Source organism: Ischnura elegans, chromosome X (assembly GCF_921293095.1).
Source record: "Ischnura elegans chromosome X, ioIscEleg1.1, whole genome shotgun sequence".
Classification (NCBI taxonomy): Eukaryota; Metazoa; Arthropoda; class Insecta; order Odonata; family Coenagrionidae; genus Ischnura; species Ischnura elegans.
This window is the reverse complement of record NC_060259.1, coordinates 106,265,154-106,280,142: the sequence shown is the minus strand read 5'-3', so window position 1 is coordinate 106,280,142 and position 14,989 is coordinate 106,265,154. Positions and strand designations below refer to the sequence as shown.

General features: G+C 40.6%; 1 protein-coding gene across 1 annotated transcript in view; it reads right to left on the bottom strand.

Moving 5' to 3' along the window:
- Window positions 1-14,989, bottom strand: part of LOC124171236 (sialin-like) — a 229,792-nt gene that overhangs the window by 112,747 nt on the left and 102,056 nt on the right. The window lies entirely within an intron of this gene.

Genomic DNA, 14,989 nt, shown 5'->3' with positions numbered 1-14,989 from the left:
GAAGTTACATTTATCAAATAGGTAAATATTGCGTTTTGGTTTTACGGCTGACACTACATCAATTTTTAGCGTTGCAAGGATTAATCTGTGATCGCTTATACCATCAATAATATCGACTTGTTTTATCAACTTAGGATGGCTTACTGCTAAAAGTTCTAATATCTTATTTCCTCTCGTAGGCTTGTCAACTACTTGGGCGAGAGAGTGATTTGCAAGTATGTTGAGTAATACCTCGCTGATTTCTCTATTTCTTGAGTTCGGTTTTACAGTGTAAGTATCCCAGTTTATGGATGCGAGATTAAAATCTCCCCCGATTACTATTACACTTTTACTGTCTCTCTGAGTAAATGCAGATATTTGATTTTCAAGAAGGTACATAATATCGACTTCGGAGTTCGACGGTCTATAAAAAGAGCAAACATGAATACTCCTTTTGTTTCGTTGTTGAATTGTACACCATACGCTTTCTATTTCGTTGTCAGTTATTTCGTGGGCGGCGCTGTGTAAATGTGATTTAACGGCTATAAAAACTTCGCCACCAGTTCTACTGCGCCGATCGCATCTGTAAATTTTATATTCTGGAGGAAAAACTTCGCTGTCGCTTATATCTTCCGTAAGCCAGCTCTCTGTCCCCATGACCACGTCTGCGTCCTGAAAAATATGCTCAATATCGGCGCGCTTGTTTTTTACGCTACGGCAATTAACTACGAAATGTGCGGCATTGGAGAAGATTTGACTCATATTCCACAGGTATAAAGGGATTGAACACAGGTATGAAGGGTTTTGACTCATATTCCACAGGTATAAATGGGGAAGTGGATTTTGGAGCTAATTCCTTTTTTTCTAGGAAGGTGACTACGGATTCCCACCATTCATTTGCCCACTGCTTCCTTGACATTTGAACATCCTAAGTATTCCAGAGCCACCCAAACTATATTTACCCCAACGAACAATGAGGGAAGTGTGATATTTTTCTGATTAAAATGCAGTGTACCATAACTAATTCGGGAAATGTAAATTTTTCATTTCTCTCACAATGTCATTTGACGTGAGTTGATCAGTGCACTGAAACCACTGATAAACAAGCATTTTAAAGGTTTTTAGTAGGGATAGTCGGATCGGATACCTCGGATCCAAATATCCGCGGATATTGTCCTTCATCAGATACATCGGATCCTAAGTCGCGGAAGACATCGGCTCCGGATCCGAAATTTTAAATTATAGTGAGGTCAACGCCCCACAAAAGTGGAAAGAGATACGATTCTCCCTTCAAATACGCCGTCGCACTTAGAAGCTTGTCCTACTCATGAACCATTTTGTTTAAAAGATTTCACAGGGGTTACGTAGCAGATTTTCGGGAAAATAAAAAAGGCAAAATACTCCTGGCTCATCGTGTGAATCTTCCCAAGATATTGCATAAACATCAGGGGAATCTCGGCGTCGCGTCGTAGGATAATAACCACGGCGCATATTTCCCAAAACCACCCTCGGCCCTCCATCAGCCCGTGCCTTTGATGTTTTCTTTTTTCTTTTTCGAGATCACACAGATCATGAATCATTGTTTTCGAAGCAAAATATCAAGTCACAGGAGAACAATCGAAGCGTTTTTCATTCCTACCCCGTCCCACCAACTGACCTCTTTTGGCCTTCCTGCTCGATTCTCCGTTTCTAGAGAACAAATGCTAGGTGAGTGACTTTCTGGGCCACAAGATGTCTCGATAGCTTCAGCAATTGGATGACGAGCACGAGATTTTAAAAAAGAATGAAACCAAATGCGACGCATTTCTGACGATATTTTAGTTTTTTTCAGCTCTAATTGATAGCCACTAAGTTTTCTAGTTACAACTAGACAATACTTTTACTCAATACTGTCCAAACAGCACAATTTTCAAAGAAGCAAGCGTAGCATTGGCCCCCTCAAACAAGTAGAGACGTACTGTCGCCCTGCTTTGCTTTGAAGGCAACGACGTCACAAAATCTGACATGTTCGTCCTTGACTCCCTCATTAGCGGTCTCGTTGCTTGAAAGACGTAGGGATCGCGCTCCTTCCCCTCCACCTCTCCTTTGTGCGTTTCTGCTACCCACCCCTTCCTCTCGAGATTGCTGAGCAGTCGTCTCGTTCTCCTCACGCACCTCACCGCACGTGAAGTCAATGTTGTTCTAAACATTGCCAATTACTTCGCAGATTGCGCAGTTGCAATCTAATTTAATGATATATTGATAAAAAATTTGATTGTGTGGAAACATTTTTATTGAGATAAGGATAGCTTAGCGTATGCCATGTGCGTGCACTGTGGCGTGAAACTATCGCGAGGAAGTGCAAAATCCACCTCACCACAACTGAGGCATTTGCGGGTGAATAACCATTCAGCATGCGGTGAGAAAGTGACAAAATTGGGGGAAACGTGAGTAAGGAAAAATTGAATACTGTCAAATAACTTGAAAGCTTATATAAATTATTTTAAATCACTTAAAATATTAAAATTCGTACGCAAATCTAATAAGCATTCCTTTGATCGATTGTACCCAGAAGGAACTTGAATGACTACTTCGTTTTATAGCAGGCAATTGAAATGCATTTGGATCCGAAAATATCCGAAGATCCGACACTTGAAATCATGTATCCGATCCGTATCCGGATCCGAAAAAAATCCTGGATCCGTCCATCCCAAGTTTTTACTTCACAAACTAATTCTCTTTCCTTACTTTTATTGGAAGCAGAAGATAACTTTTGGCATGATCAGTGAGTATGAGCTAATTTGAGTTCTAAAATCAATTATGTATAGCATAAAAAACAATATTTTTGAACTTGCTTATTTTTTTCGGCATTGGTTTCATTGAGAGGTAGAACGCAAAAATATGTTCCAAGTCTCCAAAAACTTGCCTCTCCAAGCAAGTATCGGGCAAATACGACGCATGCGTGGCCCATTTCAACACATATTTACCCCAAGTAACTGAAGAAAACCCAAAACGTTCCTACAAATTATTCTGTTTGTGGAGATTGTCGCAATACAATGGCTTCCCCCAATATCCGGGGCCCCAAATGTCGGAAAACCACTGTATTTGACGTATAACGATTTCTAATGCACCAGTCATCTACCTGCAATTTACTGAATCACTTTTTCTTTAACCTATTAAGTATGGTGGATAGATTTCTCATCTATTAAATAGGTTTAAAAAAATACACTAGAATGCGATGAAATGAAATACTATATTAGCACCTGCGTTATACATCACAAGCCTCTTTTGACTAAACAAGATGGAATATTTCGGAATTAATTAATTTAGAATGGAAGATATTTTTCACTTCCATGAACATCTGCTTCTTGGCAGAAAACGTATCATCTGTTAAATAAAACCCACAATAATTCTGCCTCAAAATTTTTTTCAGCTACGTGTACATGAACTTTTAGCAGGCTTAAGAACAATCACTGGACGACACACGAATTTCTATGAATTGTGGGTGTTTGTCAATTTAAATTCAATATACATACAAAGATATATTCCTTTATATACGTCACCAAATGGAGGGGGTGGAGGGGAAGTCTCTAGTAAGTGGTGCGGTCCGTACCTCAGCGGCACACAGTGGTCCCCAATCGAAAAAACTGGCCAAAAGTCATTTTTCCGACTTAAACGAGGAAGTTTTGAATTATGTATTCGGATTCTACAGGATATATATATTATAATAACAGGATATATATATTATAGCCTATAATATTTCGTACCCGATAGGTCTGTGTGATTATTATATTGACCTGTGTAACCCGTCAAACATGGGCATGTTCAACCTAAAACGCCCGAGGAATAGAAATAGTCGATTTAAGGATAATTCAACTTAATAAATGACAATTTTAATTTCATGGGATTCACCTGTCAATTTTAATACGGTAAGTTTGCATATTTTTTCACAATATTATAGCATTTTTTGTTCGTTTCAGAATTTATTATAACAATATTTAATTATTTATAATGTTAGCTATTTTTGGGCCTATTTTTAGTCAAATGTGTCGATATAGCTTTGTGCTCCTCCGTGCTCCTCGAAGATTCGTATGCTGAATCCTTAGGAAGAGTATGCACAACAAGATGGAGAAAAAAATCTTGCCTATACTTGCCTATCCGACATCTAGAGGGTTTTAAGTTGAGCGGTGCACCGCTCCGCTGAGGGCGGCTGGCCGGCGGGAGACAGTGGCATTATCGCTCAAATATTCCTGTATCGGTGGTCAAACTTGCATGGTGTATACTTAGCATAATTCTACATCCTGTACGATTACATTCATCAAGTGCTTCACGCCTATCGTATGCACACTTCTAGTTTGTGCACTCACCTTCAAATATTCATGAAACCAATGAGGGCCGGTTTCCATGCTCTTGATGAGAAACATTATGAGTGATCAAAAGCGACTACTTAAGTCACTATGCGAGAACCTTACAGTAACCACGAGATACTTTTCTCTGCAAAACTTTCCTCATATTTTTATAGAGAAGAGATCCCTTACATGCTGTACAGCGTTATCAGCACGTTATTCCGAAATAAGGTATTGGCGCTAAGAGAAATAAATGCTCCATAATGCCAAAAAATGTTCACAGGATCATTTAAACAGCCCATAGACGTAGATAGGATTGAATTCGGAGGGGAAAATTCGTCGAAACCCACCAATGGAGCGTGCATCTTGCAAATGCATTTTTTTATAATAATGGAATGAGGAGGACGGCCTCCCTCACCAGAGCCATTGCATGGATGTGGAGAATATTTCCCACTCAGTTTTATTTAATGACTTTCTTAGTGAGCAAGTGCTGTGCTCCAAACTGTGTTAACACGGCTAACTCGAGAAACTTCTCCTGTCCCGATAATTAAAGCACTTGGTTAGCCAATGTTTGGCATTCAACCTTCAGGATACGCCGTAAAACTCAGAGGCAAGTCTATTTTTCGTACCTTGCGGTGTACAATAAAAATACAAATAGAAAAGAATATTCATCACCGAAGAAGAAGGAATATGTCGTGGAATATTTGGAAACAGGATTTTGACTGAATGAAATCAACCATGCAAAAAATATTCTGACGCGTTTTGTGCGAAGAATGATTTCTCGAAATACCTGAGAAAGTGGAATCAAAGCTCGAGGCCAGATGAGCATTTCAAAGAGACGTTCAAAAGCTGGTTGCGGAAGGAAATGAAATTCCCTCCAGAAGTATATCAATATCTCCCTCTCGCATCTAGTGAGTGCAGCTGATTACCGTGTATGCACAGTCGACGAATATATGCAGTGTATAAAAATAATCACTCATTAATCTCAATCATCATATTTTTTAAAGTGGAGTTTTAATTCAGGATTTCATTTCATGAAAGATGAAATTACGTGTAAATATAAAATTATAATCAATAAGTAAGAAATATTGGACCCGTATGAGTATGAAATGTAATTATTAATGTGATTTGCAATTTTTACGACAGGTATCGATGAAAGACTTCTCCATAGACTTTCAGTGATATTAAAATCTCTATCCTGCGGCTATGAGATGAATAATGAAGCCTTCAGCCAGTATTGCATTGAAATAGCTGAGCTGTAAATCGATTATGGTTGGTATTATATGCTGCTCATGGTACATAAGGTGCTGATACATGGAACAGCAATTTCCAAATCATCCTTTCTTACAATTGAAGTTATAACGGAGGAAGCATTCGAGGCCAGGAACCTTAGGAAATTCCGAGACCAGAGTACAAGAAAATCCTCATAAATGTTAAATTATGAAGATATCTTTCGAAGACTCCATTAAGTATCTGAATCATACATTTTAATTATATCAGGAGTTACAAAAAATCGAGGTCACTCTATCAGGTGAGGTGAAAATTTGCTAATTTTAAGTGATATGCAGAGCGACAATGAGTCCGATGGGGTGACATCGGACGACGATTCTTTTAAAATTTGTTTTTTTGTGATACATGAAAGCGATTTTATTGCATTTCGAACATTATTTTCCTCAATGTTCTTAATATCAGTCATTTTATTTCATCTAATGTCACTTATCAAATACATGGAAGCCAAAAATGAGTTAGTATGAGTATTTTTTCCGATTTTGTTATCTCATGACTATGCTGATGGTCGCGGGTACGAATCTCACCAATTTCACGTCGTAAATTCCATAATCGGTTTTAACAACAATTTACATCTTTTACCTTAAAATTATACTCTTTTAAGCTCTCCATGAACACCAAGTTATCGCCAATCGCAATGACATCTATATCGAGATTTTATAAAAATTGTTTAAATAATAACAGCTCAAAAAATGCTAAAATGAGGTGATATCGTCAAAATAATTCCAAAATCAGATTCAGACGATCAAAATCAGTAAGGGACTTCCACTTTTGTTGCTATTTTAGGTAAAATTACGACGTTATTAATTTTGGCCAGCTTTTTTCGATTTGGGACCACTGTGCGGCACCGCGGTGCGGGGTAGCGCCCTTGGGGGTGGATTGAATTGCGACGGACGATATCTCGTAAACGCTTAGATATATGTCAAAACAAACGCAAAATCGGCCCTGAAGTCATTACATTCTCGTTTTACAAATGGAGAGTACTTTTTCTGTCCCAAAAATACTCAATTGAGGGTCCTCAGGTCTTAGGGCCTTTGGGGAACGGGTTCCCGTAATTTTAATGTAACCAAATTTTAACACGTGAATATAAACCTCATTTGGATCATTTTGAGGATAGGAAAACATAACGTTTCTCAATTCTGAAAAATAAGGGCAGGCCTAATGGAGGTGGAGTAAAGGTGGAGTAAACCAAGTGCTCGACGAAGTGCTACGTGTGGTGAGAGAGGAAAATTATGGAAGGGATTCGATGAAATCAGAAGGTATGGATGTACTAAGCGGCGAGGGAGTGCTAAAAACCAAATTAGAGTGAATAATTTTCAGTAAGCAAGGAAAAAAGAAGATGAGTACCTACGGGATTCATAGATAGCATGCACGGGAATTGAAGAGGGAATTTCAAACTGGGGATGGTAGTGAGTCAGTCGCAAAATACTCCATGCACTTCAACCGGTAGAATACCTAGAACATTCCAGAGCGAAACGAGAATGATACGCTATAATTCGTATACTTAGACCCTTTCGAAGAAATTTTATTCCACTGATAATCATCAAATTATGATTAATCCTCATTAATGTAGCCATTGCAACAGGACATATCTCTAATGAATCAAACTTGCCCTCTCACTTATCGATTGGCGACTCTCGAACAAGCGAACTCAACCCTCCCGCCGCCACTTTCCTAATCGAGGAACTCTAGGTACCACCGCTGCCATCTTCCGTAGCAAACAGGAAGTAGTAATATCACAATACGGAAGGATTCCGCGGTTACTTCAACTTTACTAACTTGGGCATCACTCTTACAAACTTTAGTATGTTCGATTATGATTAAGATTACGCATTTCTTTCAGCCAATAAAATTTATGAAATAATTCAGCTACATAGTCTCACAAGTATATTCGACCATGTCAACGCTGACGGCTGAGCTTCACATGACGGCCCTTCTTAGAAAATGATAACTGAGCACGTCATGCCAGTGTGCAGTTGTCTTTTGTCCAAAAACAATAAAGGTGATCGGGCTCACATATCAGAAAGCTCGAATTTTTATTGACGACGATAATAAATATCCTAATTTTACAATAGTTCACCAGAAAGATATCTACATCTACATAATACCCTGCGAGCCACCTCTAGGGTGTTTGGCAGGGGGTGATCAATCACCAGCATGCAGCATGCATTTGGACTCCCACATGCACACCACACCGTCCAAGAAACGTCCCGTATAATAACAAACTATACTACTATATGCTGTTAGAAATAGAATATAGAATAGAAATTCAGAAACATGCATTAAGTTTTACATAGGTTAGTAGGCTACACTACAAGTCATGCAATCTATTTACGAGTTCTATTGCTGCCGTTATAATCTCTTATTGATCGTGGAAAAAATGACATTCGGAATCTGTCTGTTCTGCAATCTATCTCTGTTATTTTATTTATATGATCTGATCTTCCGTAGTACGTTGGCGTCCGCAAGATATGGTTAACTTCGTCAGAAAAGACACTGCTCTTGAATTTATCTAAAAGGTTTAGTCTATTTTTCAAACTACGGTCCGACAGAGATTCCCATCCGAGTTTATCTAAGAAGTCATTTACACTAACAAGACTATCGCAACGACCTTTCACATACCTGGCAGCTCTTCTTTGCACGCGTTCTAACTCTGTTATTAAGCCTTTTTCATGAGGGTCCCAAACACTGGCAGCGTATTCCAAATGTGGTCTAACGAGGGAAAAGTAGCTAATTTCTCTCACTTTGTCGTCGCACTTTCCTAATATTCTTTTGACAAAACCCATTTTACGATTAGCTTGACCGGTTATTTCTCGAATATGTTTATTCCACGATAGATCATTATTGAGTCTAACGCCTAGATATTTCACGGATTCAACTGCATTTAATTGGGTGCCTCGAATGATATAGTTACGCTGTAGGGAGTTATTCTTCTTCCAGAAATTCATTACGACGCATTTTTCAAATTTAATTCCAACTGCCAAGCATCGCACCAAGCTTGGATAGCAGCAAGGTCATTCGTTAGTTCATCCATATCTTTGCTGGAACGGATTTCTCTGTAAACTACAGCGTCGTCTGCAAATAATCGTAACTTACTGTGTACTACTTCGCCAATGTCGTTTATATAAAGAAGGAATAGGAGTGGGCCTATGACACTACCCTGAGGAACGCCAGAAGTGACTCTAACCTCATTGGAGACTGCACCGTCCAATACTACTCTTTGGACGCGGTCGCTCAAAAATTCTCACATCCAGGAAATGACATCTTCGTCTAGACCATAAGATTTCAGTTTTATTATTAACTTTCCGTGGGGTACTTTATCAAATGCCTTTTTGAAATCAAGAAAAATCGCGTCTACTGGAATGTTGTCTTCCCCGGAGACTAAAATATCGTGGGCGAAAAGCGCTAACTGAGTTTCGCACGATCTGCTTTTCCTGAATCCATGTTGAGTCCCCATTAATAAGTTTTGCGCGTCTAGGTGTTTCATTACCGAGCTGACTACGATGTGTTCAAGGAATTTGCAAGAGATGGACGTTAAAGATATCGGCCTGTAATTAGATGGCTGTTCCTTGTCTCCACTTTTAAATATAGGCGTTACATTAGCGATTTTCCAGTCATTAGGTACTTCGTGTTGCTTGATGGATTTACTGAATATTAACTGCAAGTAAGGGGCAATTTCTGAGGCTAGTTCTTTATATACGCGAGAAGGGATTTCGTCAGGACCAGGTGATTTATTTGGACTAAGCGATTTCAATATATTTTCTATTCCGAGCGTACTAATGTCAATAGCTGGCATCTTATGTATACAGGGATTGTCATCGGTCTCGGGTGAGTTTTCGGAAGGCTCCGTGAACACGCTCTTGAAGTAGGAATTTATTAAATTAGCTTTATCGTAACTGCTTGTCAACACATCTCCATTGCCGTTTCTCAGCGAACAAACGGTAGATCGTTTACCTTGAACTTCCCTAACATATGACCAAAATGCTTTTGGGTTATCCTGTAACTGCTCTACAAGTGTTTTTCTTTTAAAATTCGTGAACGCATTCCTGAACGCTTCCTTCGTGGCGGCTTTAGTCATCCTATATTTTTTAATTATTAGCTCGCGTTCATTAGCGGATAAATCCGTGCTGACTTTTTTCATTTTTGCATGACACGCTCTCTGTCGCCTCAATGATCTTCTCACTTCCGCGTCGTACCATCTCGGTTCGCTGCCTTCTTTTACAGTTTTACTAGGGATGTAGCTATTTATTCCCGAAGTTACGAGCGAGAGAAAAGCTTTCCAAGTATTCTCTACATTCAACTTTAATACTGATTCTTGAAACTCGGGGAAAGCATTTTTCAGATGACTCTTAAACCCATCAAAATCAGCTCTTTTTTAAATGAAAACTTTACGCTCTTTTTTAAAGTTTACAGCGGTATTTAGAGAAAACTTTGCAGTTACTACCCTGTGGTCACTAATTCCTTCGACAGTGCCAACGTTTACTACCTGATGTGGTATATTTGTCGCTAATAAATCAAGAATATTTTCTCCTCTGTTTGGTGCGGATGCTATTTGGAACAATGAATTAGATGTAAATGTGTGTAATAAAGCCTCGCAGATCACTTTATCCCTCCCACCAGGAATGAAGCTATAAGTCTCCCAATCTATAGAAGGTACGTTGAAATCTCCACCCACAATCAAGTTTCTTTCAGGATACTTGGATGCTACGCTGTTTATTTGATTTTGAAAATCCAACATTGACGTTATATCTGTGTTAGGTGGTCTGTAATACGAACATAATAAAATTGTTTTGAATTTTGGACATTTAATTGAACACCACACAGATTCAACGCTGGTCTCAGTTACGGTTATCGCTTGGCTGACGATTGAATTCTTTACAGCTATAAAAACTCCGCCCCCAACTCGATTAATTCTATCTTTCCGATAAACAGTGAACGATTTTGGGAAGATCTCATTGTCTGAATCATCATCTGTTAGCCAACTTTCTGTTCCAAAAATGACGTTACACTTCGTACTATGAATTAAATGGTGGAATTCGGAAATCTTATTTCTTAAACTACGGCAATTAACCACAGCCACGATTAAAACTTCGGAAGTAGTAATATTGCGATTCGGGAATAATTCTGATTTGCTTTTGTCGAATAGACTATTCACAGGCTCTATACCGCTGATAAATGGAAATGCATGTCTTTTTGTCACACTATCAAAATGACTTGAGCCTTGACTGCCTTTGAACGTGTTGCTCGACTGACGCTTCTCGTCCTTAAATGTACTACCTGAAACGCTGATTTTTCTCTCTACTTCTCTATTTTCATTTCTGGAAGAATCTTTGTCTGTGAAAAGTTTTGAACTTACCCCTTTATTTTTCAACCCACTAATATATCTACACTCTGCCCTACTCTCTACTCTAAAAAAGACCTACAGTGCTCAAATATGCTACTCGCTACACGACTAGCCGACTCGGCCGTGTAATGGACTCCCGAACGGTTCAGAGGGATCCGACACGATCGGATTGCCGGCCTAAGGTCCACGAAGGAGGCTCCGATGTCCGTGCAGAAACGACGCAGCCTCTGGTTTATGCCTTCCACTCGGCTCCAAACCAGAGAACCACGATCGATCCTCGGGACAAGACTACAAATCGAAAGCTCAATGCCGACACCAATGGTCCCACCCACCCGCTTCACTTCGGAATTCAGATCCCGGAGGGAATCTAGAATTTCCTCAGATCCACGGAAGGTGGCATCATTGACGCCGACATGAGCCACGACCCGCAGTCTGGAGCACTTCGTGCCCCGTACCGCCGCACCAACCGCCTGCGTCACCTGAGGAACACCGCCACCAGGGATGCACCATGATGTTACACGGTCGCTTACACCCTCGCGGTCTGCCCTCTCCCGTAACGGGACCATCACACGACGGACATTGCTACTCCCTAACACTATGATCCCCCCCTTCCCACTCTGACGCCCCTTCCTAGGTGCCGGTTTCGGGGTAGGAGTAGGCACGTCAGGCACCTCGGAGTTTCCATCCGACAGCAACTGGTACCTGTTCGAGACGGGGATGGGAATTGGCTAAGCATCCCCCAAACCCCGTCTTAGAGTGACACTACCACCGTCCCTCCGAGACACGACCCTCCAAACCTCAGATTTACGGGGTGACGTGACCCCGTCATCGAGAGATGGACCTCGAGGAAGGCTCTCGATCGACCAGCCGCTATTTGCAATCGGGCGAACCCGTGCAGCCCCTGTGGCACGGCGACCTTTCGAAGAACCGCCCCTCGGATCATTCCTCTCAGCGGTATCAGCCACCCTTTCAAACTGGGCCCGAAGTTCCCGCACCATCGTCTCCAACGCGGTAATGCGGTCTCCGAGAGCCTCGCATTCACCGGCGTTTTCAACTCCGGCAACGGGTGACCTATTCGAAGGCATCCTATCACTATCGCAACTTAGGAATTCAGAAAAGCTAACCTGACGGGAGATACGCTTAATAGATATTTGAGAGAGAGTAAAACAAACCGATAAACTTACTAGCTTGTCTCTCTTTAATAGATATTTAAGCTTAATAGATATTTGAGTGAGAGTAAAACAAACCGATAAACTTACTAACTTGTCTCTTTTTAAACGTAAATAAGGGAATGTAGATACCTGGATATGGATTAAATCGATTAACGGGTTTAAAACTGGAAAACTATGTAGTTCCAAGGAGACTAATTAACGAAATTAGGATATAACTTAACGTGGGACAAATAGATTAACGATAATAATCAACAAGAAAGCAAAGACCAAACTAACTAGCTAAAATATAAATTCCCCGCAATATGATCCCCACGAAAGAGCGAAGCTATAGAAAGGGTGATAGACTAACAACAATATATAAATAAGTGTAAATAACTAATAAGTGTAACTAACAGCAATATATAAATAAGTGTAAATAGACTTTGAATAAATAAGTATAAATAGACTTTGAATAAATAGGTAAAAAAGAGTATATGAGTCCTTGGGATACAAGTGTGATCAGTTGCAATGCGTTTGGTGAAAGTATATCCTAACACATGAAAAACGGTAGCAAGGCAAAAATATCAAAACCGCACTCGGAAATGCAATGGAAAAAACTGAAGAAGAAAAAGGTCAACCCCCTACCCTCTAAATAGTCACTCGAGTTAACCGCAAGTGGAAGAAACAGATTAGCAAAAGGGATTGACAGCAGGGGGGGCGGGGGGAAGGTGTGCCTAGCTCTTCAAGGACGTAGGTGTTGTTTTGAGAGGGCTAGGAGTGAAGGGGTGAGTCACTGACTAACAACAAGAGGGACGGAATAAACGACCTGTGTTTCAAGGGGAGATATTTGCTAAAATGACCACTACTGGAGAACGGAACGAGAGTTTTCAAGATCACAATGAGAGTACTACGCTACGAAAATTACAATAAAAATCCTAACAGTCTACCAGTCAACAGTCAGTAGTACCGCATTACCGAGGAAGATAAAAGGATATGCGAAGGAAAAGGAGGAGGAAGACTAAGATTTAGTGTACAACTGAATCAATTAATTGAAGGCCAAGAGACAGTCAGATACGAGGAAGCACAGAGAATGGATATGCTATGCCACAAAGAGAGGATGGAAGAGGAAAGATACTAGGATAATGACGGGGAGATCCAGAAGGAGGGGAGACCAAGACAGAGGGATTGATGACGTCACTACAGACCTGCGCCTAAAACCTGAATCACGCGATCATATTTTTCGTCCCTTTCGAGCGATAGCTTAAGCGATCGCTCCAATGATGGCTAAAAATGACCGCTTCGCGAAAACATTTTCCGGGATGGCTCCAGGGATGGAAATCCAAACTCTTATCCCATCGGTTGGCACGTCCCTTTTTTCGTCGCTGAAACCATGGCTGGTACCGTCTTTCAGAAAATCATAATGCACGGCCGCTAACAGCGATTGTAACGTCACACTTGGCTCTTAATTGAATGACAAATACCGAAAGTGACAGAATGAGCGATGGTAAAAGGGACGGTGGGAATGACCGTGTGATTCAGAAAATGAAGGGGTCAAGCGATCACTCTTTTAGTCCCTGAAAACCTATCGCTGGAGATATCACTCTGAGAGACGGACACGATGATCGTGTGATTCGGTTTTCATGAAGGTCAAGGGAGAAGGACAAGGAAGACAGCAAATATTGGAGGGGGCCCACCAAGGGCTGTAGCACCACGTCCGGAGAGAGTGAGGGCGCACACGAGGTACATATCCAAGAGAGTTAACGGCGAACGACTGGCCTAGATCGACTTCAGAAAGGTCAGCGGTCGAATAAATTATTTTGGGACTAGCAATCCACGATATAACACGTGGAGTAGGGCTGAATTCAATCCCGTGTCTTCTAGAAATTTCCTTAGCTGCAGACTAAACTCGTAAATTTTACTATCCTGGAGAAAAAGCATGATGCAAAGAATGTGGATTAAAAACATAAACTACTGCAAAAACTCTTTCTCGAGTTTCAGTTAAGCTTTCGGGAAGCTGAGACAAAGACACCAAACCGGTGAATGGATATGGCGATTGGAAGTTCAATACGACGGAAAAAATACTTTCTTCTGTTCTACAATTTAATTCCCTTCCCTGGCATGATGGAACGGTCTACATTATTTCACTCACTTGTGTGAACTCCGCGTCGTAAGTAAGAGAACGATCTCCTGTGAACGATCGTGGCCCACATTTCACTGTAAAACATTCAAGGTGCGGTCATTTTCAAAGCACTATGAAAAGTGTATGCTAAGTCAAATAAAATCTGAGGTGCATTTTCAAAAAGTTTTCCCCGCTGCATAACATGTAGCATTGTGCCTTAGATAGGCACCACGTAGATGTAATGTCAAATCGCTCGGGTTGAAGGGATTCTCCGCACACGCCTGAATGGAATAAGTTCTCTCGTGATGGTCAGGCCGTCCAATGAGTGACGTATCGCGCGGTCAAAGCAGCATCCTGCGGGCTTCGCGACCTGAATGTTCAATGTGTCCTCAGTCAAGTGAAACTTCCACTCCACCCAATTATCACGCAACCTCTTGCGTTGCCCTAGCATTATGCACAACGTTTTTTTCCTGCCTACACCCTGAATACCTTGTAAATACATTAACACAAATTTCAAGAGAAAAACAATTCGCCACCTCAATAAAAGTAGCACGTTAACGGGTTGAAACCATTAAATTACGGGAAAATACATTTTTTTTAATACTGACTCGGATTTGGAAATCGAAATTGAGATTTTGAGGATGTCGTGAGAATTCAATCACGATGCCTCGACTCATAAGATGACAATTTTCTACGCAAAAATAAGGACAAAATTCCAGTAGACGCGATTTTTCTTGATTTCAAAAAAGCATTTGATATAGTACCCCACGGAAAGTTACTGATC